Below are 21,838 nucleotides of genomic sequence, written 5' to 3'. Positions count from 1 at the left end.
ATGACTGCTAGGATTTTGGCTTGAGCTGCTGGGTAGGTGGTGGTAGCATTTGCAGAAATAGGAAAGAAGGTGGGACCGGGTATACACAGGCTTGGGGATGGTGGTTAAAGGTTCAGTTTTTAACCTGTTAGGTTCAGGATGTCTGTGATGGCCTTGAGTGGAAACATCAAGGGTGGGGTTGGATACATGAGTCTGAAGGGCGGTGAACAGTCTTGGAGACTTAAATCAAAAACTGAGAAAATCATCAGCACATAGTTGGTACTTAAAGCCATGGAAATGGATAAACTTTCAGCTAGGGAGAGACAGGAGAGAGACATAAAAATGGGGTGCCTGTGGGGGAACGCTCCCCTGGAGATGGGGCGGAGGAGGGAACCCAGACAAGGAAGGCTGAGAAAGAGAGAAAGTGAGGGCAGAGGAAATTCAGGAGAGCGTGGGGTGATGTATGTGTTTCAAGAAGGGAGTGGTTAAATGATGGGGTTAAATGGCATAAATCTGATAGGTGTTCCTGGGAAATGGTGTGGTAGTGTAGAAAGATCTAGAATCTTAAGTCTAGGATAACTTCCCATCTCTGTTTACTATGACCTTGAACTTCATTTTTCTCACCTCTAAAATGGGGATGATGACACCAACCTCATAGAATTGGGATAAGGTACAAATAGATGACATATAGGAAAATGGAACCATGCCTAAGACACGGCAGGCAGACAGTGTCCTACCCTGGTGGCAGTGACTGGGAAGGGCTGGTACAAGTGAGGTGAGACATCGTCGATGGAGGAATAACTGAGGAGAGTCCACCTCTCACCTCTCTGTCCGTGCCCTCTCAATCCGCTGTTGCTAAGGACTCACAATGCGGCCACCCCATTGGAGCTGATCAGGGGCCAGAGAAAAATAACCGGAGACATGGAAAACACTGGCATGTTGCAGCCTGGGAGGAGGAAAGGCTTGGTGGCACCTGAGTGACTCTTTCATTTCTGAGATGGCTTCATTCATAGTCATCCAAAAACCAGGCCCTCAGGAGTTCAAGTTGACTTCTGCCACGGCTGGCCGTACTTCCACCTGCTTGCCCCTTCCCATCCCCTGCTCCTAGCTTAGCTCAGGTCTGCATCATTTTCACCCAGGCCACTGCCATTGTCTGGTCACTGGCCTCCCTCCCTCCCTCCCTGCAGTTACACTGAGGCCTTGCTTAGAATCCCTCAGTGGCTCCTCATTCCCTGCAGTCAGCCAGTTGATGAACAAGTGTGTATGTATTAAGAGCCTGCTCTTTGCCAAGCCCTGGCTAGGCATGCACGAGGGGTCTGGCAGTGGACAAGAGAGACCCATCCCGGCCCTATTGGAGGAGACCAGCGGACAGTTACTGCATTATCTATAAGCAGGGGTTTCCAGAGCCCACAGGTAGGGTGCCTGACCCAGATTTGGCCATCAAGAAAAGCTCCTGGAAGAGTTGCTATCTAGGCTGAGATCTAAGAGATGAATAAAAGGAGTTGCCCGGCTCGGCAGTGGGAATGAAGAAATCCAAAGCCCTTAGAAAGGCTTACTGACCATCACCTGCTGACAGGCCAGCCACCCACACCGTGGGCACAGTGATTTGCAGTTCCATGACTGCAGCTCCTTCAACCCGCCCTCCTCCCACTCCCAGGTGCTTCTGAGACCCCGATCAGATGACACCTCCCAGTCCCCACATCCTGGTGACTTTGGTGGTCCCCATGCCCCACGGGCTTGCCCTATCTTAGCACTCTTTGGCTTCACTGCACCAGTTGGGCCAGGCATATTGTAGCCATTTAATAAACATGTTGAATGAAAGGAATCCAACTCTCCACCCCCCTCCCCTCTTAGAACAGTGTGGGAGGAAAATGAAGGACTTGTTTGAGAGACTGCAAGTGACAGCACTAGGGAGTGGTGGGAGACGCCAGGAAGCCCTCTAAGCAGGTGGGATCAGGTTCTTAGGGGAGGTTCAGAAATGGGGTTTCTGAAATCCCCCAATCCAGGCTTTCTGTCGGGAGGGGTTACCCGAGGCTTGGGGCTGGGCTGATAACTTTTTAGGTCTTGCTCAGAGGAGTAAGGGCTCTCAGTGGCGACCCTCATGCCTGAGCAGTGGCAGTGGGCAGAATCCGCCTTCTTTCTTCTACTCTCCATCCCCGACTCCACCTCCACCCGCCCCGCCGCCCGGGCCGTAGCGCTGGCCTTCCCAGCAGAGGTTTCCAGCTGTTGAAGCCTGGACGGACTCGGCTGCAGGGAGGAGGAGGAAACTCTCTGTCCCTCCCTCCCTCCACATCTCCCCACCCTCCCACCCTGCAGCCTCCTCCCTCCGCCTCCCCCTGCGCGCGCTCGGTCTCCCTCCCTCTTTCTCCTCGGAGGCTGTCCAGTCGCCTCGCAGCCGCGAGCAGCGAGCAGCGAGTCCCCGCTCCAGTCCCGGCTTGGAACTGAACTGTGTGAGCGCGGGTCCCCGAGCCCGGGCCCAGCAGCGGCGAGCCGGGTGGGCGCCCGGGCTGCAGCGGTCAGCCTCGGAGGCCCGGACTCGGCACCGAGCCGAGGCGCGGAGCGCGGAGCCGGGAGCCGGGAGCGAGGCGGGCGGGCCGGCGCCGCGTCCGGCGAGCCGAGCCGGGGAGCGGGACCGCGGAAGGCAGGGAGACGGCCGCGAGCCGAGGGCAGAGGGCAGAGGGCAGGGAGCGGCCTGGCTCGGCGGACGGCGCCGCCCGGCCGGAACCGAGCTCGCCGCCCGGGACGGCGGCCCCTGGTGGGGCGCTGAGCCTGGGTGGCCCCCGGTGGGGCCGCAGCGACTCCGCGGCCGACAGCGGGGGGCGTGCCTCCTCCCAGCCCGGCCGCCCGGCCCGGCCCGCCCGCCGGGGCATGTGAGCGGGAACCGGGCAGCCAGCCGCGAGCCCGCACGGAGCAGGAGCAGGAGCAGGAGCAGGAGCAGGAGCAGGAGCCGCGAGCCCAGCGCCCGGCTGAGTAGTAAGTGCGCCCTCCGCGCCCCGAGCGCGCCCACCTCCCCTGCCCTCCGAAGTTTGACACTCGCGCCCCCACGTTTCTGGGCACACGCCGGCTCTCCTCCCTCCGAGTTGCCATCCTCTGCAAAGTTTCTCGAGGAGGAACGGACCCTCACCTCGCCGCATCACCGCCGGCCGGCGGCGGCTCCTCCCGGCGGACAGGGTCCTTGAGGAGAGGGGCGGCAGCCTGCGGGGCCGGGGTGGCTGTGTGCGCGCACCACGCTAGCCGGGCTTGGGGTGCCCCCGCCCCCAGCCCGCTCCTCGCCGGCCTGCTGGGGCGCTGGGTCTTTCTCGCGAGCCTGACTATGCGCCCAGTTTAAGGATTTCCCAGCGGGAAGCCGAGGCGACCAGTGCACGTCCCTCGAGGGGCTCGGGTGTCTGCGAGGGGACGCAGAGCTCCCCCGGCCTGGCCGTATGGGGTTTCGGGGGCCAGTCGCGCACCCTTGCCACCGTTCCGGGGTCGCTCCCCAGCGGACCAGCCGGGCGCCGCATCCTGTTTGTTCCCTGCTCCGGCTGCTCGGGTTCCACCCCCACCCCCACCCGGTCTGCCTCCTACCGCCCCCTGCCCCCCGCCCTGGGACGGTGGAGGTGAGCCTTTCCGTCCCTACTTCACGGCAGAAGCAGATCGCGCCTAGGGGCAGGGAGATGCGAGGGGTAGTCGCTCAGTTCCCAGCGGCTCGCCATTGTTTTCCCACCCCGCGCGCTCCGTACGTAAACACACACACACACACACACACGCTCACACACAGGGTATGTGTGCGCGCTGGCATGGGCTGCTTGGAGTCCCCGGCGCGCAGGGATCGCGGGGGACTGGCCCCGCGGCCCGCAGGGGCGCTCCGGCTGCGGCGCCCCGCGACTCCAGTGGGGCTCCGCAGGGCGAGAGGCGCGGGCTGGCCGGAGAGTCCCGGGCGGGGCCGCGAGCCCGGCCTGGGCGGGAAGTGAATTTTGAACTTCAGCCCTGGACCTTTCCAGGAGCGCCCCGAGCGCTCGAGCGGCTGCCCCCGCCCTGGAGGGCAGCTGCGAGGACTCCGCGGGCGCTCTTGGCAGCCGCCTCGGTGACAGGGGCTCGCAGGAAGCCGAGGAGTTTTCCTGGGAAGTTTGCTTTGACTCCCTGGGAATTTCCGGGCAGGGCGCCTGGGCGCTGGCGCGGGCGCAGGGTCTGGCGAAAGCCGGAGACGGATGCTCCCGGCTCTCCACCGCCACTATTCTTGGCTCGGGGCTCCAAGGAGGTGGGTTCCCAGCCTCCTGCAGTTCACGCCTTCCAAACCAGAGCCCCTCAGACGGTCGCTACTGACCGGTTTCAAAGGTGGGTGCGTGACTCTGGCCTTTTAGCTGCGCCGGGCGGCGAGCGCGTTCCGGCGGGTGGCGCCCTCCTTGGACCCAGGCGGCTCTCGCCCTCCGCCCTCGGCTTGCCGCCTTCCGCGGTCCTGCGCCCGCACTCGCCGCCTCCCTGCGCTCCCGCTCCGCCGTCGCGCCTCGGCTAGCTAGGTTCCGAGCCAGGGCCTCCGAGCCCGACCTCCCTTTCCACTGAGCTCCGTTAGGAATCGCCACGCAAGGTGCTGGGATTCAACACATTCCGATTCTAATTCCCCAGCGACGGGCAGCGTGAGTTTGGGCTAGTTCCTTAACTTTTCAGGACTTTCCCCTACGTGAAATGGGCAGAGCTGTGCACCTATCTCTGAGACTCGCATGTCGTTTTCGTTGGAGGGTACTGGTTGGGAGGACTTGAATTCCAGGAGGGTAGGGACCTGCCTACTTAGATCACTGAGAGCCAGGCATAGCCCCCAGAGGCTAAGAGCCTGGCAGCTGGAGTCAGGTTCCAAATGCTGCCACTGGCAGTGTGACTTTGAGCAGTTTAACCTAACCTCTGTGCCTCAGTTTCCTCATCTGCAAAAGGGGATTAATAGGAACAGAATTCACCTGATCAGGTTGTCTTGAGGATTAAAAGGCTTAATAAAGCTCAGAACAGTGCCTGGCACATAGTAAGTGCTGGATAAACCTCAGCTGTTATTGCCATTATTATTTAACTGACCTTGCACGGAGCCCAGAAGAGCCCTCTGGGATTGCGCTGGCCCAATCAATGACAACAATTGCCCGCTTCTGGGGAGGAAGAGAACTCATACTCTTTTCCCACCTTTTCCTGATTCTGGCTTCTCAGCTCAAACTGACCCTCCCCACTGCTTGTCTAGTTCTGTCTTCACGAGTCTTTTTGCTTTTTCTGTTTTCCTTCGTTCCTTCCTCCCTCCCTTCTTGCACAGTTTTTGTGAAAGCACTTCACTCCTTCTTTCCCTCATTCTTGAAAATCAATCTTTTTTTTTTTTTTTTTTTTGAGACAGAGTCTCACTTTGTTGTCCAGGCTAGAGTGAGTGCCGTGGCGTCAGCCTAGCTCACAGCAACCTCAAACTCCTGGGCTCAAGCGATCCTCCTGCCTCAGCCTCCCGAGTAGCTGGGACTACAGGCATGCGCCACCATGCCCGGCTAATTTTTTATATATATATATCAGTTGGCCAATTAATTTCTTTCTGTTTATAGTAGAGACGGGGTCTCGCTCTTGCTCAGGCTGGTTTTGAACTCCTGACCTTGAGCAATCCGCCCGCCTCGGCCTCCCAAGAGCTAGGATTACAGGCGTGAGCCATCGCGCCCGGCCTTGAAAATCAATCTTGACTTCGGCGCAGTGTTCTCCCAGTGGAAATCAGGTCCCAGGGAGGAAGTGTCTCCAAAAGGGAGTCCCCTGAGCATCCTGAGGCCGGGCTGCTGGCTCAGGATTGGATGTGCATTTGTGTCTCTGGGGCCGCGTGGATTTCCAGAGAGAGGAGCCCAGGTGTGTGGGGCCCCGGGGAGGAGTCAGGTGGGATGGGCGGGGACTGTTCCCCGGGGAGCTCTGCCCCCTGGGTGGGGTTCCCTGGGGGACCTGGAATAGCACAGCTGCCTGTGCAGACTGGATGTGGGATTTGGGGTAAGTGCCGGGGTGGGGGGGCAACGGTGTCACTTCCAACATTCCACCTGATGGTGGAGGATTTTCTAGGCATTTGGGCTCATCATGAATTCCTTCTCTGACGCTGCAAATGCGTAGCACAAGTAAGGGGCGAGCTGGGCGACGGGGAGGAAGAACAGGTTGCTGCTGCCCTGCCACACTGCGTGGATAACAGACTCCTGTCTTCCTTCCTCTGACCCCTAACCTCCACCCCAGGCATGGAGGAGGATGGCCCGAGGGTTGCTTTTTTGGGGCTTGGAGGTTCTGCAAGTGGCAGTTTTCAGTGATGAGAACCGGCAAGCGCTGCAGTCAACCCATTCTTTCCTTTAACAGAAATTTGTCAAACGCTTGTCACATGCCAGGCCCTGTGCTAGGCAGTAGGACAACAGGGAAGAAGGAGAACGGTAGCATGCCTGCCTTCAGAGAAGCTTCTTTCTAGTGGGGCAGAGACAGACAGTAAATAACTCTGAGTAACAAAGACAATATCAGATCGAGATCTGTGACAGGAAAGGAATACCACAGGTGATGTGATAGACAGCATACACATGTGGGGGCAGCCCAGGCCCCCCCCCACTGGGAGGCCAGGAAGGCTGCCCTGGGGAAATGACAGCTTGGCCCAGGCCTGAAGGATGAGAAGGAGCCAGCTGCACAAAGACCTGGAGGAAGGGGATTCCAGGCAGAGGGGATGGCAAATGGAACCCCCCAGGCCAGAGCAGAGGCAACAGCCCTGCAGCTGGAGGGAGAGCTGGAGCAGCCAGGACAGCCAGCGACTGGGTAGGACTGGTTGGGAGCCTGGATTTTATTGCCCAGGCGATGGCTTCCTCTGAGAGTTTTAGGCAAGGGAGTGACATGATCAAATTTATGATTTGAAAAGATTATTTGGTACACAGGAACAGTAATCACAGTTGCCCCAGGGGAGGGAAATGAGATGGAGGAAAGATTGTGTTTTTGCTGTGAATCCTTTTGTCCTTTCTGAATTTAGTACCGCATGAGCGTATAAAGTGTGCCAAAAACCGTGGTTAACGAAGAATAGTTTATAAGCTAGGAAATGCATATAATAAATGAAAAAAGCAGGATGTACAACTATATAGTGGAGAACCAGTCTTGCAAAGCTAATTACGTGTGTACACGTGCCCATCATGCATATGTGCGTGGAAGGAAGACTAGAAGCGTGCATCTCAGTATTCACAGAGGTTAACTCTGAACACTGCATGTGGATGATTTTTATTTCCTGCTTTATCTCCTATTGTTTTTTTCAGTCTTCTACAAGGTCATGCATTACTTTTATAAAGTGAAAAAGGAATGTACAAAAGAGAGATCACTTGGGCTGCCAAGTGGTGAATTAGCTTGAAGGGGAACAAGAACGGGGCCAGCGAGGCCAGTTAGGAGGCCGACTCGGAATGGAGGAGAGAGGAGGTGATGACTTGGATTAGGGTGGGCTACTGGGAGATTGTTTTGGAGGTAGAGCCAGCAGGGCTTAACTGGCAGGACATTTCTTAGTATGATATACTCTTCTTGCCAGGAGAGGGTTTTCCCCTCCAACTCAGAGCCTGTGATGAGGAGCGCCAGGGTCAGTCATGGTGAGGGATGGTGTCTCTTCAATGCCGCCTTAGCCTTTGGAAATACCCCAGGTTCCACCGATATCCTTATGCCAGCCATCCTTCCTGGTGTGGAGAACCCCATCCTGGACATTTTGCTACTTTGATAATTAGCAGATTTAGGGAAACATGATGTACATGCAGTGAGAAGGATTTAGAGCCAGGAGAGATGTCTGTCCCATAACATCTCCGAGCCTCTGTTTTCCCATCTGTGAAGTGGGACGATAACAGGGATCATGCCTTCCTCTTACAACTGTCGGGAGGCTTGTGGCTGATCACGTCCACAGCAGCGCTGCGTGAATGGTAAGGGCTCTGGGATTTACTGTGGCCAGACAAGTGCTGCTTGGGCTGGGCCTCCTCCTCCAAGGGATCTCGGTGTTCTTGTAGAGGGGCTGACACTCCCTCCTGCAAAAGGCTTTCTCCTCTCTGGGGTGCTTTGAGATTCGCCCTTATCGGGCAGCTCCCTGGGTAAGTCTCCAGGAAACTGACACCACCGGAAAAAGTGGCATTCACATGCAGCTGTGCTCCTGCGCCCCTCCCCCCAGCCACATTCAGGGGTGACGCTGAGTGTTTGAACAGGGCTCTGTGCCGGGAGGGCCAGCCGGGCACACAGTAAATCGTGCTTGGAATGGGAGTTATTTTTGTGCTGGGTGTTTGCTTAAGAAGGCCCGCTCCTGCCTGAACTCGCTGAGATCCTCACCCTTTGGGAGTCCTCTTCCTGGAACCCCGATTTGTTAGCCAGAGGGGCCGTCACAGTGCCGGTGAGCAGATGGGGAGCCAGGCTATGGAGGCTCACCTCCATGTCTCCTATCATCTCCCTGTGCCCGAGCAGGAAGGCAGGCTTTGGACAGTGGTCTTTGCCTCCGTGACCCCCCCCTTGTGGCTGCCCTTCCCTTAGTCCTTGGGAAGACGTCATTAGGAGATTTGCTGCAGGTCCACCCTCTGCCAGCTTCCCTAGTCAGGGGTGACTTTATATTAAAAATTCAGATACTTTCTCTAAGCAGCAGTGATGTGGTCGGCCCCTCCTAAGAGTGCCTGGGGTATGCCGTGGACCTAGCTTACAGACGTCCCCGCTCCAAAGCCTCACGGCGATCGAGCCTTCGCCGCGCCCCTAGAAAAGGGTTTGCGCCCATCCCACATGGTCCACAGCGTGGAGCCTCGCCGCGACCACCTGCCACTCCGGGCACGTGCTTGGCTCTCCGGCCCCTAGGGAAGCCACCTCTGTTTCTGTGACCTGCCTCTTTGGTGAGGGCTCAGAGGCCCTGGGGCTACCTGCCCACTCCTAGGAAGATCGTGGTGCTGTCGAGGCTCTCCGTGGTCCCAGAGATGGAACAGTGACAGCGGTCAGACGTCCTAGAGGCTGTGCAGTGATGGGAAGTGGCTGGGGTTTCCCCTGCCTCCTCCCAGGGGCTTCTGGGCAAGCCGAAGGCCCAGGATGTGTTGCGTGTGGCCTGGCGTCTCTGAGCTCTGAGCGTGCACACGGACAAGCCGGAGAGGCGCTGGGATTTGCACCCAAATGTTGAGGACCCGCCAGGCGTGCTTTTCGGGAAGGGGGGGAGGGTGTGTATGGGGTAGCAGAGGAGAGGAAGGAAGGAGTGGGGACAGCATCTCCAGCTGCCACCTTTTTCCCTAAGTAGCATTCACCACCCAGGCCCTTTTGGTCACTCTGGGAAGCCATCAAATCTGGAATTCACTTCCCTCCGCTTTCCCCAGCAGTGGCCTTAGCATTTAAATGGCCTTGGCATGGAGCCCCATAAGCTGCCCTTGGGATTGGGGCAGGGCTGGGGGAGGGGTATGAGTGTTACCCCCCACATGGTCCCCCTGTGTCTTCTGGGGGCGTGCCCAAGGTAGGGTTTCCGTGGAGAAAGGAGAAGTGGCCACGGACTGGGCCTGAGCACTCCTGGCTGCCTCCCCGCTGTTGCTGGCGGGTTTGGTCTGTTGTCCCTGCCAAGCCTGGAGCTCCCCCGGGGACCTGCCCCAGAGGAGGCCAGACCGCCCTCCTCCCTCGGCCTCACCTCCCCCAGTCGCCGGCCTCACCTCCCCCAGTCGCCGCCTCCTGCTTGACTGGGGATGGAATGTGCGGCCTGTGGACCAGGATGGGGAGAACCAGTTCCCATAGGGGCTTGGTCTGGCCCCCCCACCCCGGGGGCGAGGACCTGGGCCTGGCCAGCTGCTTGGCACGGCCGGCGGTTGCGCCAGGTCCTGTGCGGGTGCTGTGGGGCCCAGGTGTGGCCACTGGAAGGAGTAGCACCGTGGGGGGGGGGGTTCTTTGCAAGTCCAGCATGAGGGCAGGTGTGTTAGAGGCCAGGTGGCCATGGGAGGCCACGGGCGGAGCCACCTGTACCCTGCTCCAGGGGCTGAGCGTGGCCCACCCTGGGACACCATTCTTTGTTGACTTCTTTTTTTTTAATTTGTGGTTCCTATTTATTTTCTTATTTCTATAGTTTGTAAAAGTAATGCAAGAGTGTGCATGACTTTTCTCATCAGAACAAGAAGGATTTAAAATATATCTAACAGCGTCAGACTGTGGCTCAGAAACGCTAAGTGCGTGCTCCGTGGAAGACCCAGAGGAGTGGGGCTCGAGCGGGCTGGAGCAGCAGGAAGAGGGTCGCCGGCAGGGTGGCGGCGGGAGTCCAGGGAGAAGCCCGAGAGACCGGACTGAGGCTGGTCTGACACCGTTTCACGCTGGCAGCTGAGCGGGCTCCGTGGACGCCCCGGTGGGCTCTGGCTGGGGTCCGCTGCCCGGGGACGCATGAGGCCTCCTGCTTGGGCCCTGTGGCCTCGGTGCCCAGGAGAGGCCGGGCAGGGAGGCCGGAGCTGCCCTCGTACCCACTGGAGAGAATTAACTCTTGCCTGGCCACGCAAGGCAGGACCTGGCCTTCCCCGGGGTGGAGGGTGAGGGGAATTCTCTGTCTCAGCAGCCGGTGGGGTGTGACGCGCTCCCCACCCCCAGCCCTACTGAAGGAGTGTGAAGTCATCCAGCCATTCCTGTGAGGCTTGGGTGCCGCCTGTTCCGTGAGGGGTAGGGCGCGGCGGGCGGGGTGGGGAAGGAGGGGCATGAAGGCGAGTGTGCGGGTACAGCCAGGGGGGGGCGGCTGAACAGGGAGCTGTGGAAGGCAGAGGGAGTGGCCCCTCAGCCCTGCCGTTCCTCTGGCTTGCCTGGCTCCCTTGCCCTTGGCCGGTGAAGAGGGTGTATGTGCATGTGCACGCGCGCACATGCGTGTGCACATGTGTGCATGCAGGTGCACACGTATGTGTGTGCACGTGTGTGTGTGCACGTGTGTGGGGGCAGGCAGGTGGGAGCCTGCACTCTGGAGACTCTGGTCAGTCCCCTCTGGCCCCTGGGGTACGAGGCAGGGCCTTGGAGAGCCCCAGGGAGACGCTGAGGACATTAGACACGTCAAGAAGGAAAGGGGAGAGGGCCTGAGGGGAAAAGAAAGAGCCAGAACACAGGCCCGCGCTGAGGAGAGGTGGAGGGAGGTCTGTCTCTGGTCCCTTCTGCTTGAGCTTCAGTCCTCCTCGGGGCCTGGCGTTTCAGTTCCAGTCCGCCTGGGGAGGGCAGGGCGGTGGGTAGTCCCTCCCTTTGCTCTCTGTGAACTCAGTTTCTAAGCATGGTGCTCATGGAACCTCAGCCGGCCCCTGTCACCCGGGAGCGGGTGATGTGGGGGCGTCGGGTAGGGTGAGGGGCTGGGGGAAGGAGAGGGGTGGATGGAGAAGGAGCTAATGGTGGGGCCAAGAGGGGTTCCCTAGCTGGGGCTGGTGGGGGGCAGGGAGGGGGGCCTCTCCTCTTAGTTGGGGTGACGGGTTCAGCTTCCACTAACAGGTACCCTAATAAACTCCCAGGGACCAGAACAGAAAACAGGGTCAGAGAGCAGGGGAAGGGCCCCGTGTCAGATATTGCCTCGGGCAGAGGTGAGTAGCAGGACAGCTTTCTCTTTGGAGGAGACAGGGGATGCGTTTGACCGCGATCTGCCAGAGAACTGCCATAATGAGTACGCAAGTCTGGGTGAGCGGAGCTCCTAGAGTTGTGCAGTGCCCACTCTGTACCACTGCGCATGACACGGCCCTGTCGGAACTGGCCCAGGGCGTCAGAGACCCATGGTTTTCATAATGCAAGTTCCCCTTCTCTTCTACCAGGTTTGCCTGGCCTTAGGCCCATACTCTTCAACATAGCACCTTCCTTTTGGCGGTGATTTTGGCTATTTGTGTTACATTTTTCTGGGCACTGATTAACTTGAAGCTTGGAGAACCAGACGTGAGGGGAGGGTTGTGTGAGCGTGTTGGCGTGTTAGAGGGTCTGTGGAGGTGGACTTTTGCCACCCTTGTTGAGGCAGAGTCCTGCTTGGCCAATTGGCCACAGGTGCAGGGGCCTGATTCCTGAGCCCAGACTGGCTGGGTTTGGGAGCTCCCCACGGGGCAGGTGAGACTGCAAGGGGCACCTGGGGAAGAGAAGGTCCTGTCTCACCTGCCAGCCACTCCTGCCCCCAGCCCGTGGGCTGTCCCTCCACTCGCAGGGTCTTTACACCCCCGCCTTCCTCTCTCCTGCTCCCCCTGTCCCGGGGCGTCTGCTCCCATAAGGAGGCAGCTCGCAGGGCGGACTCACCGGCCTAGGAGCGCGTGCTGGCGGCCGCTTAACAGGCAGCTCCTGCGGCGCGGTGGCCTGTTCACCAGCCACAGGCCTTAGCAATCCGCGAGGTGATTGAAAAGCGGGAAGCCGGGCTGGAGCGGATGTCTGGGCCTGTGGGGGCCTGTCCCGCCGTCCGTCCCCGTCCGTCCCCGTCCGTCCGCCTGCAGCAGATATGCAGGGAGTGCCTGCCCCACGGCTGTGCTGTGCCACGCCACGCCACGCCACGCCACGCCACACTGGTGCTGGAGGACCGTGGGACCAGCGTGGCCCTTCCACGGTATAGAGGAAGGGACAGAGACGGAAATAATCGATGGTGACGGGCACACGTGAAGGTAGGGAGGGCCAGGGCCGGCGCTGCAGGGGCATCCAGGAGGGCACCGGAACCAGACCCGGCAGTCAGGAGAGCGCTCTGGAAGACGGAAGGGCCTGGGGGGTGAGGAGGAGAGTGCCTGGCCCGATGCCCCACGCCTCCCAGGGCCTCCCCTGGGTCTCCAAGCGTAAGTCCGATGGCCCTGCCCCTCAGCAGGGGCCTGGGGTGCATCATGACTTTGGGGGAGAGTGCACTGGTGTGGGCATTTGAAGGCAAGGCGGCCAGGGGCTCCTGGCACCCGGGGCCGGCTCAGCTGTGAGCGGTGCACGCCGGCGTGACGGAGCAGGGTGTGCACTAACATGCGTGGGGCCTGGGGTGGGGCTGCCTGTGGTGTGGCGCTGGGGCTCAAGCGGGACTCGGGCACGTGTGTGTGGCCCAGGCGGCCCGAGGGCTGGAACCCCAAGCCTTAGGCGGGCAGCTGCAGGGGACTCGGGATTGCTAGGGCCAACTGCAAATTAGCCAGGCTGGCATTAAATGCCTTCGCTGCTTCTCTCCTCCAGTCCAGCGCTGCCCTCCCGAAAACCAGCAACTGTGTCAACAGCGGGGGGATTGTGCTTGGCCAGCAGCCTCCAGGGCTGCCAGGACTGGGCAGGTGCTGGCAGGGGCTGCGGGAGCCCCACTGGGCCTGGCTGCCAGGGCTGCAGGATAAACAAGGCCGCACACAGGCTCTGCTGGCGGGGAGGGAGGCCACAGGCAGGCAGGAGGGGAGAACAGGTGTTTCAGGAGCTTGAGACACAAAGGGCCTCTTGTCTCCTCCTCCCTGGCCGGGAGCAGGCCCCTCCCCCTCCTCAGGCCCCGCCCCAGATCAGTGACCAGGTCAGCCAGGGGTGCTGTCTTCTAGGTCCCCCCTGCCTCTTGGTGTTTTGTTGGTTTTTTTTTTTTTTTTTCCTTGCTTGAGACAGAGGTGAAACCAGTCCATATGGGGGTTGGGCGCACTAGCCCTAAGGCCTCTGTGGGTCTCAGTTTCCCCACTGCAAAGATGGCAGGATCGCTCACCCTTGCTGCGGCACTCAAGCGAGAAATGGATGGGAGGTGGGAAAAGCAGCAGGGGCTTTGGAAAGAAAGATGCGCTGGGCCGCGCGCGGTGGCTCACGCCTGCCTGTAATCCTAGCACTCTGGGAGGCCGAGGCGGGCAGATCCCTCAAGGTCAGGAGTTCGAAACCAGCTTGAGCAAGAGCGAGACCCTGTCTCTACTGAAAATAGAAAGAAATTCATTGGCCAGCTAAAAAAATATACAGAAAAAATTAGCGAGGCATGGTGGCGCATGCCTGTAGTCCCAGCTACTCAGGAGGCTGAGGCAGGAGGATCGCTTGAGCCCAGGAGTTGGAGGTTGCTGTGAGCTAGGCCGACGCACTCTAGCGGCACTCTTGCCCAGGTTTCTCAAAAAAAAAAAAAAAAGATGCACTGAACATAATCGGGAGTGGTGGAAGCTGGGGTGGGAAGTAGGGAGACCTGGAGGGTTCCAGGTAGGACTGGGGGCTGGAGGTGGCTGGGGTGTGGCAGCACCCTCTTCCCTGCCTGCCTACTTATGAAGCAAACCTTTGCAGAGCACTTGCCTTGTGCCAGGCACGGTACTAGGGACTGGGAAGGCCATGGAAAATAATACAGCACCGGCACGGGCAGGAAGCCCCTGGACCCAGGCTACCTGTGTGATCCTGGGTAAGTAACCTAACCTCTCTGAGTTGGTTTCCTCGTCTGTAAAATGGAGGCGATAACAGTATACCTGTCTCCAGCTCATGGGGCTGTTGTGATGGTTAAATGTGTGAAGAGATGTGAAATAGTGTCTAGCGTGCTGTCAGGGCTACATAAGAGATTCTGTCCCTGTCCTGAGAGGGTATTAGGAGCTCACATCCAGCCTGAAGCTGGGAGGTAGACAGGTAAACAAATCATGGCAGGTGAGTATAATACTAGAGACCAGTGATGTGCAAGGTCTCTAGGCTGCACTGGAGGAATAATCAAATCTTCAAGGATTGTTCAGATGGGATTTATAAAGGGCATTTGAGCTGGGGTTTTTGAGTGAGGTCTAGGAGTTCGCTAGTCAAGAATATAGGAAGTGCTTCTAGGCAGGGGCACCACAGGAGCCAGAGCCCAGAGGTGCAAAAAGTGCATGTTTGTGCCTGAAGTGCAGGTTTGTGAGGCAACGGTTGGCCCTGGCCAGGTGCTGAGGTCCTGTACTGTACAGGAGGGAGTGGGGGCTCAGCCCCAGCTTGTGGTCGGTCCCTCCAGGTTGCTTGTCACTCAGTGTCTTTCTCCCCTCTGTCCCTACTCCCCTACATTGTGGGTAACTCAGCCTCGCTCACTCTGGAATACCTTTCAATCGACAGAGAGACAGGATAGTAGTGAAAACGCCATGGGGCAGTAGCCAGAAAGTTCTAGGTTCGAAGCTTCCAGATTTGAAAATCTTCATACCGAGCCAATTACCTAGTTCCTTTGAGCTGCATTTTCCTTATCCAGAAAACAGGGTAGTGCTCGCTCCCCCGTGGCGGGGTGGTTGTCAGGTGGCAGCTGTTTAGGGTGCCTGTGTGATCCGGCCCACGCGGGAAACTCGTCTGGGCTTCGGCCTCCAGATCTGCAACGAGGAAGACGATGATCTCTGCAGAAGTGCGGGGCCAGGCTGCCCACTCCCTGGGTGGGCGAGTCAGGCCGGGAGGCCGTGGGCCGCTGGCCGTGTGCAGAGGGGCCGGGCGCCCACCTTCCCCGGCGCACAGCCGGGCCCTTCCCCTGGCTGCCCTGTGCGCTCGGCAGTTAGGGGGCCTCGTCCTGCCTTTCCCACTGGGGTGAAGCCCCTGACATCTCCCCTTTATGGCTGTGCTGGTGTTTGGGGGGGCTTCTGGGACCGTGGCTGCAGAGGCGACCAAAGCCCTGGTCTAGCTTCTGCTGCTGACGGCTTGTCTGCCCCGAGGTGTGTCGCTGAGCCTCTTGGAACGCTGCTTTCCCCATCTGCAACTTGGGGAGAGCCCACTGCCACCCTTCCCGAGATAAAACGAGCATGCCGGCTGCTGTGGAAGTGGGGGTGACGCGAGGGTGACGACAGCCACCCTGGCAGCGTGTGCTGCGCTTTCAGAGCCCAGATGTGCGGTCACACGCCCGACCACATCCCTGCGCCTGCGCTTCCAGCCGCCACCACCCAGCGTCTGTGAGGCGTACCTCGGGGCGGCTGAAATCCCCGCAAGTGCGAAAGTACAGGGAGCACCTACTCCCCCGTTTGCAGATGAGGAAACTGAGATTCGGAGACGTGGGCTCATCTAGGTGGTGGGGCTTCCAGAGTCCTGGCCGCCATGGATCTGCAGGGACAGGGCTGGTTGGTCCACGTGGCGTGTCTGACCTGGTGCACAAGTGACAGCCTACCCTGGGATCTCGCTGCAGTGCCCCCTGGCCTGGTGTCTTGCCGTTGGTTTCGAGGGACTGGTGAGGGAAAGGGCTGGGGCATCGAGGAAGGTCTGGAGCCCAGATCTGGAGGGACATTTTCCCCACAGACCCCCCATCTTCCTCCTCCCTCACTCGCCACCTTGGCCATGCCTGGCAGGGACGTGGCCCCATTCTCTCTTCTTCCCTACGGTCATATGTCTCAGGAGGCCATGAGGCAAGCTGAGGCCAAGGAGAGGAGTTGGTGCAAAGGAAAGTGCTGGGACATAAGGCTGGGGACACTGCTCTGTGTTCACCTGGCCAGGTGGGCAGATGGTTTCCTAGGTAGCCATGGAAACTGCCCAAGTCAGAGAGAGAGGCGGAAAGAGCAGCAGGGACGCTTGGATTTTTGCAGGGGCCCTGTCCATATTTACATGCAATTTGCATAAACCCAATACACCAAACACAATCTTGTAATCTATCCCCAGGCACATTCAGATTTGCCTTTTACTATTGTTCTCTTCAAAGGTGGCTGCTTCTGGCTTCTTGCTCTTGTCTGTGCCTTCTCACTCCTGCCCCGTCCCCCTTCCCCCTTACAGGGCAGGTGACCAAGAACAGAGTCGGGCTTGGGGTGGGTCACGGTCCTCCCTGCTATCGATCTGACCCGACCTCCCCAGGGCTGGCTGCTGACCCCCCTGCAGCCACCTCCTCACCTGTGTGGGGGGTGGGGCATTCAGCAGGTGCTCAGTAGGTGTGAGGATGAAGTGACGTTAGTGATGGAAGGAGCACTGGAGAACAAAGACAAACCTGCGCTATAAGTCCCCGGGGTGGCAAATGAGGGTCCTGAGGGTGGGAGCGATCCATCGATCAGTTTCCCTCGGGGCGACTGTGGCCTAAGGAGGCGTTTGTTGCTCTCCTCGGCCTTGCAGGAAACGGTGTTGAGGAGGAGAGGAGCAGAGAGGAAGAGCCAGGCCTTCTATTAATTTGTTTTTCAGATCGAGACTCTGTTACTGGCAATTTATTACATCCGGGTCTCCAGCCAAGCACATTCTGTTCCCCAGTGTCGGGGGAGACGCTTGGGGGACATGGAAGAGGCTGGACAGGAAAGAGGAACAGATCAACAGTTTTACGATCGTGTCGTGTCTTGGCCCGTGCTAGGGGACACTCTGGCACGGGGCAGCTTGAGCGCAGCCCCGTGTGGGACGGCGCCCCTCTGGATGGCGTGGCATTGCCACCTGCGCCCAGACAGCCTTGGGGAGCAGGGCGAGGGGGCTCCCGTCCCTCCCTCGTGCCCGCCGGGCCTTGGGCTCCAGGTTTCCCTCTGTGAAGTGGGATCAGGGCAGCGATGCTTGGAACCGAATCACGGGGTTTCTTGGGGCAGCAGCGCCCGGGAAGGCCCCTTCCGGGAGAAGCTGTGCTCGAGAGCCCCGGAAGAAGGGCGGCAGGCAGGGCGACCACCCCTGCGGAAAGAGTAGCGCGCGAGGGAAGCAACCCCTCTCTGCAAAAGTGCTGAGCTGGTGGAATCTTGCTTGGCAGCCGTGAGATCGTGCCGACAGATAGAGCCCTGCCCTGCGAGCACCACCGGGGCTCGTGGGTGCAGGGGGTCCCGGAAGAGAATGGAGAGGGCGGGAGCAGCACCCGTGGTGCCCCTTCCACCGAGCTGGCCTCCACGCTTCCGAGGCCTCCCCACTAGTCCCCGATCCTGGAGGCTCGGCCCCTACCTCTGTCCACCCCTCATGTAAGTTGGTCTCCTATCCCCTTGTTTCCCCTCGTTCTCCTCCCAGCTGTTTGGCTTTGACTAGAAGTAGCTATACTTTGGTACACCCCAGGGTGCCACCGGGCTGGGGACTCCAGCAGAGGGAACGTGCGCAGGGTCAGGGGTGGTGCTGCCTGCTCCCCCAGTCTCTGCCTTGCTGCTGGGCCTCTGGAGGGAGCCCAGACCGCTTTGGGCAGAGAGTAAACCTCCCGAGTGGTTTCTTGCATCCCAATCACGTCCCCAAGCGTGGTCCGCTGCATGGTTGGCGAGGGGCATGTTCACTAGAAAGATAAGAGGCTCTGGCGGGACGCTGGGAAGAGCCAGCACAGCCACTGACCGACCACCGTGCGGGTTTGTTTGGGGAGAGCTGGGCCTGGCTTCCCGCTGTGAGATTTGGATTATTATCTTATTATCCTCCACTGTTCAGCTGCCGCCACTTAACCCTGAGGCTGGCCGCTGGTCCTCTGTTCTCTGCGGACATCCTCCTCCCTGGCTTGCTCCAAGAGCCAGGGGTTCGTGAAAGGGCAGGCTCGGTAAGCGCGTATTGAGCTTGGACTCGGGGCTGCGTTAGCAAGCCCTTGTGTTCTGGTTAGAGGGGTATGTGCAGCACACCTTGGAGCAAGGCGCTGTAAGGCCACTGAGCTACCAGCCCAGAGGAGCCCTGCTGGGACGGGAAGGGATGGTGTCAGCTTGGATTGCAGTCAGGCTGAGACCACCCAGGTCAGAGAGAATCTTGGACACAGGCCAAGGAGCTGGGACTCTGTTGACAATAGGCAACCGGAGGATCTGTCGGAGAACTTTCAGAATGGGTGGCTTGTTCATTCAAGCTGAAAAGTGTCTCTCTCATTGTCCTGCAAAAAACTCCAACAGAATCCTGTTCTCTTCCTTTCCATTCAGAGAAATTTTTGCTGCCTTCAGATTGCTCCGAACTGCCTGGTAACTGAGACAATGTTCCCTTCCCTGCCAGGGCTGGTGGGTTCCCAGGGTGCGGGGCCGCGGCTGGTGGCCCCGGGGAGCATGTCCCTTTTCCCTGTCTGCCCTGGCCCACGCTGCCCACGACTCTGGTCCTGCAGGGGCCCCAGTGAGCGAGTGTGGCCAACTTTCCTGCAAACTCCAGCATGTGCATTTCCCAGTGAATGGGCAAACTTACCGTGGATTGTTCAGGATCGAGGAGTTATTGATTTCTAGATGTCCTTTTAGGAGGCAGTGGTTTGGTGTGCTTTTGAACGAATGCGATGCTCAGCCAGTGCGTAAGCTTTACCATGGCCTCGTTACCTGACAGGCGCTGGGCAAGGCCACGGGAGAGGAGACCGGGCCCTGCCCTCTGGGCCGCTCTAGGCTGTCCAGGGAGGCGAAACAGAGCACCCTGTGGGAACGAAGTCCGTCTGCCATCTCGGTGGCCTTGGGGTGAGAGGCTGGGTGCAAGGTGGAGTCGGACACACTGGGGTCGGAGTCCTGGCTCTTGTTTCTTCCGAGCCATATAATTTCTGGCAAATACCAGAACTTTCTTTTCTTTTTTTTTTTGAGACAGAGTCTCACTCTGTTGCCCAGGCTAGAGTGAGTGCCGTGGCGTCAGCCTAGCTCACAGCAACCTCAAACTCCTGGGCTTAAGTGATCCTCCTGCCTCAGCCTCCCAAGTAGCTGGGACTACAGGCATGCGCCACCATGCCCGGCTAATTTTTTCTATATATATTAGTTGGGCAGTTAACTTCTTCCTATTTATAGTAGAGACGGGGTCTTGCTCTTGCTCAGGCTGGTTTCAAACTCCTGACCTTGAGCAATCCGCCCACCTCGGCCTCCCAGAGTGCTAGGATTACAGGCGTGAGCCACCACACCCCGGCCCAGAACTTTCTTAAATCCTCCTTTTCTCCCCTACAAGGTAGGAAAAGAATAATACCTACCTCATGAGATTAAAAGGATTTAACAAAGTGATGCATCTATTTATGGGGCTTAGGACAGGCCTAGAGTATCCAGGGGGTGGGAGGGGACATTGGTATGGGGGCCACTGTGGTGTTGGTGGTGGCTGAAGCTTATCCTGGGTTGGGGATGGTCCAGCTCTCTTGGCCTACCTGGGTATGGGGAGCCGCCCCTCCCCCGGGTCATGAGCATGGCCTCTGTGGGGCCCGGGAAAGGAGGAGGAGCAGCTCTCCAGGGTTGGGTGGAGACAGACATTGCTGCTTGTGACATTTCCCTCGGCCTCTCATAGTTTTTCTTCTTTAGTTGATGCACGCAGATGTGCTGTGTGGCCCAGGCCAAGTTACTTAGCCTCTCTGTGCTTCAGCTTCCTCAGCTGTGAAATGCCGCTGATAATAATGCCTGCATATAACAATGCACACGTGTCGAGAGGAGTACGTGAGAAGGGTGACGTGAGAAGCGTGTATCTAGAACAGCGTGTGGGGATCTTACCCAGGTGTTTGTGACTGTTACTATTTGTGGCGTGGTTATTCTGCTATTGGAGTGACCCTGGTTCACGCAAAGAAGCAAGGGTGAGAGCTGCTGTCCCAAGTGTTCCTGGAGCAGGGAGGGGTACGGGGTGGAGGTGGGCTGGGGTGTGGCCCTGCCCTGCTAGTCCCAGGGAGCAGCCCAGAAAAGGGAAGAGGCTGTTTCTCGCCTGCCGGCTGCAGGCGGGGCGCGGTGCGGCCAGTGTGGCTCGGAGCACGCTGCCTTTTCTTCTTTCCACCCTCACCTGGTCACTAAGGGGGGCAGTTGTACACCCGGCAGGACTCGGCTATATAAAACCGATGGAAATCACATGGAGTTGGCAAGGCTCGGGGGCATGAAGCCTCCACTCCATTCATAAAACCCAACCGCTGGTGAATTTCAATAATGTAAAATAGTGAACAGACTGTAACTAACCTTTGGACTCGGGTGCTCAGGACAGGGCCTGCAGGAGCCTGGCAGGAAGTGAAGGCGGCATGGGCGTGCGGGGCCGCCTCCCTCTGACCCTGGTGACGTGCGGCACCCAGGTGGGGAGAGGCCTGGCCTGCCGGCTGTCCCCTCGGCACCCAGCCCCTACAGGCAAGAGAGAGGGTCAGCTGGGGTTTGGGGGTCCCGTGGGAAGGAGCCTCTTCTCAAAGATCCTTGTGCTACGTTTTGTGGGAGTCAGGCGAACCTTAAGTGGGATTCCATCTCCAGCCCTTAGTGTGCTCATCTGTGCAATGGGTTTTATCCCTGCAGACGCTATCCGTGAAGTGCTCAGGCTGATGTGGTCTCTCAGTGAATGGCAGGCGCTGTCACTGCCTCTCTGCCTACGCCCCGAGGCCCGCCCTGGGCTACAGCCTGAAGCTGGGATTCAGAAGCTTAGCAACACTCTCATTTCCCAGCATCAAAGCCTGGGAGCCCTCCCTCACCTATGATTTTATCTCTGGGGGAAGAAGTAGTAATTCAGTCCATGCGCAAATGGAAAAACTGTTGAGCGGTTTGTCCCAGGCCCCTCGCTGAGTTACGTGTGCTGGGGGCGTCGGAACCCACCCAGTGGGTGGAGTGCTTTCACGGGAGCACAGGGCCGGGCCCCCAGTGGTCTGGGGGGTGTGTGTTTCGACCCCCAGTTTGCAGGCGGGAAAGCTGAGGCTTGGAGGATTTGACGCTTGCCCAGAATCACACCACAAGTCTGTGGCAGAGTGAGGAGGGCCCAGACTCCCCTCGGGCCTTCTGCTCTTTCCACTGTGCACTCGCACCTCTCCCCTGGGCCCTTCTAGATCCTTCTCTGCAGTTATTTTCCCCTCCGTGCAGGGAGGGCGCCCAGTCAGGGCCAGGAGGGAGAGGGTTAAACTCTTCCTGAGCGGCAGAGCTGGTTTTGAGCTGGGCGCCTGGGTGACCCCGTCACTGACCCCCTTCCCCTGGGTCAGGCCTGCAGGCGGTGGGGGAAGGGAAGCGGCACAGTGAGGTCTAATGGCCCAGTGGGGGCACAGGGAGGGCCGGGGAAGGAAGGGCCGGGGAGGGGACGCTCATCTGTCTCCCTGTCTGGACAAAGATGAACAGAGACGACGGTGGCTTTCCCAGTCTCTGTAGGAAATCTCCAAGGGTCCCTTGGGGAGGCTGCCATCGGCATGGCCTGGACTCTTCATCGAGCTAGGGAGCACAGGCGGCTCCCGCAGGCGCAGGAAACCCTGTGATGTGTTCCTTGGTTAAGTGGGAAGGGGGATAATGTTTTACCAGTAAAGCACCAAATGGAAAATCAG

The 21,838-nt window shown here is 59.0% G+C and overlaps 1 protein-coding gene across 1 annotated transcript in view; it reads left to right on the top strand.

The window, feature by feature from the left end:
- Positions 1-2,683: 2,683 nt before the first annotated feature.
- SOX13 (SRY-box transcription factor 13) overlaps positions 2,684-21,838 on the top strand; it is a 45,640-nt gene continuing 26,485 nt past the window's right edge. The window contains 1 exon segment of the mRNA XM_075996934.1: positions 2,684-2,952. The gene's annotated coding sequence lies outside the window, so the exon portion shown is untranslated.

The sequence above is a fragment of the Microcebus murinus genome, chromosome 23 (genome assembly GCF_040939455.1).
Source record: "Microcebus murinus isolate Inina chromosome 23, M.murinus_Inina_mat1.0, whole genome shotgun sequence".
In the NCBI taxonomy this organism is placed as follows: Eukaryota; Metazoa; Chordata; class Mammalia; order Primates; family Cheirogaleidae; genus Microcebus; species Microcebus murinus.
The sequence above is the reverse complement of the archived record's forward strand: the minus strand, read 5'-3'. Positions and strand labels throughout refer to the sequence as shown.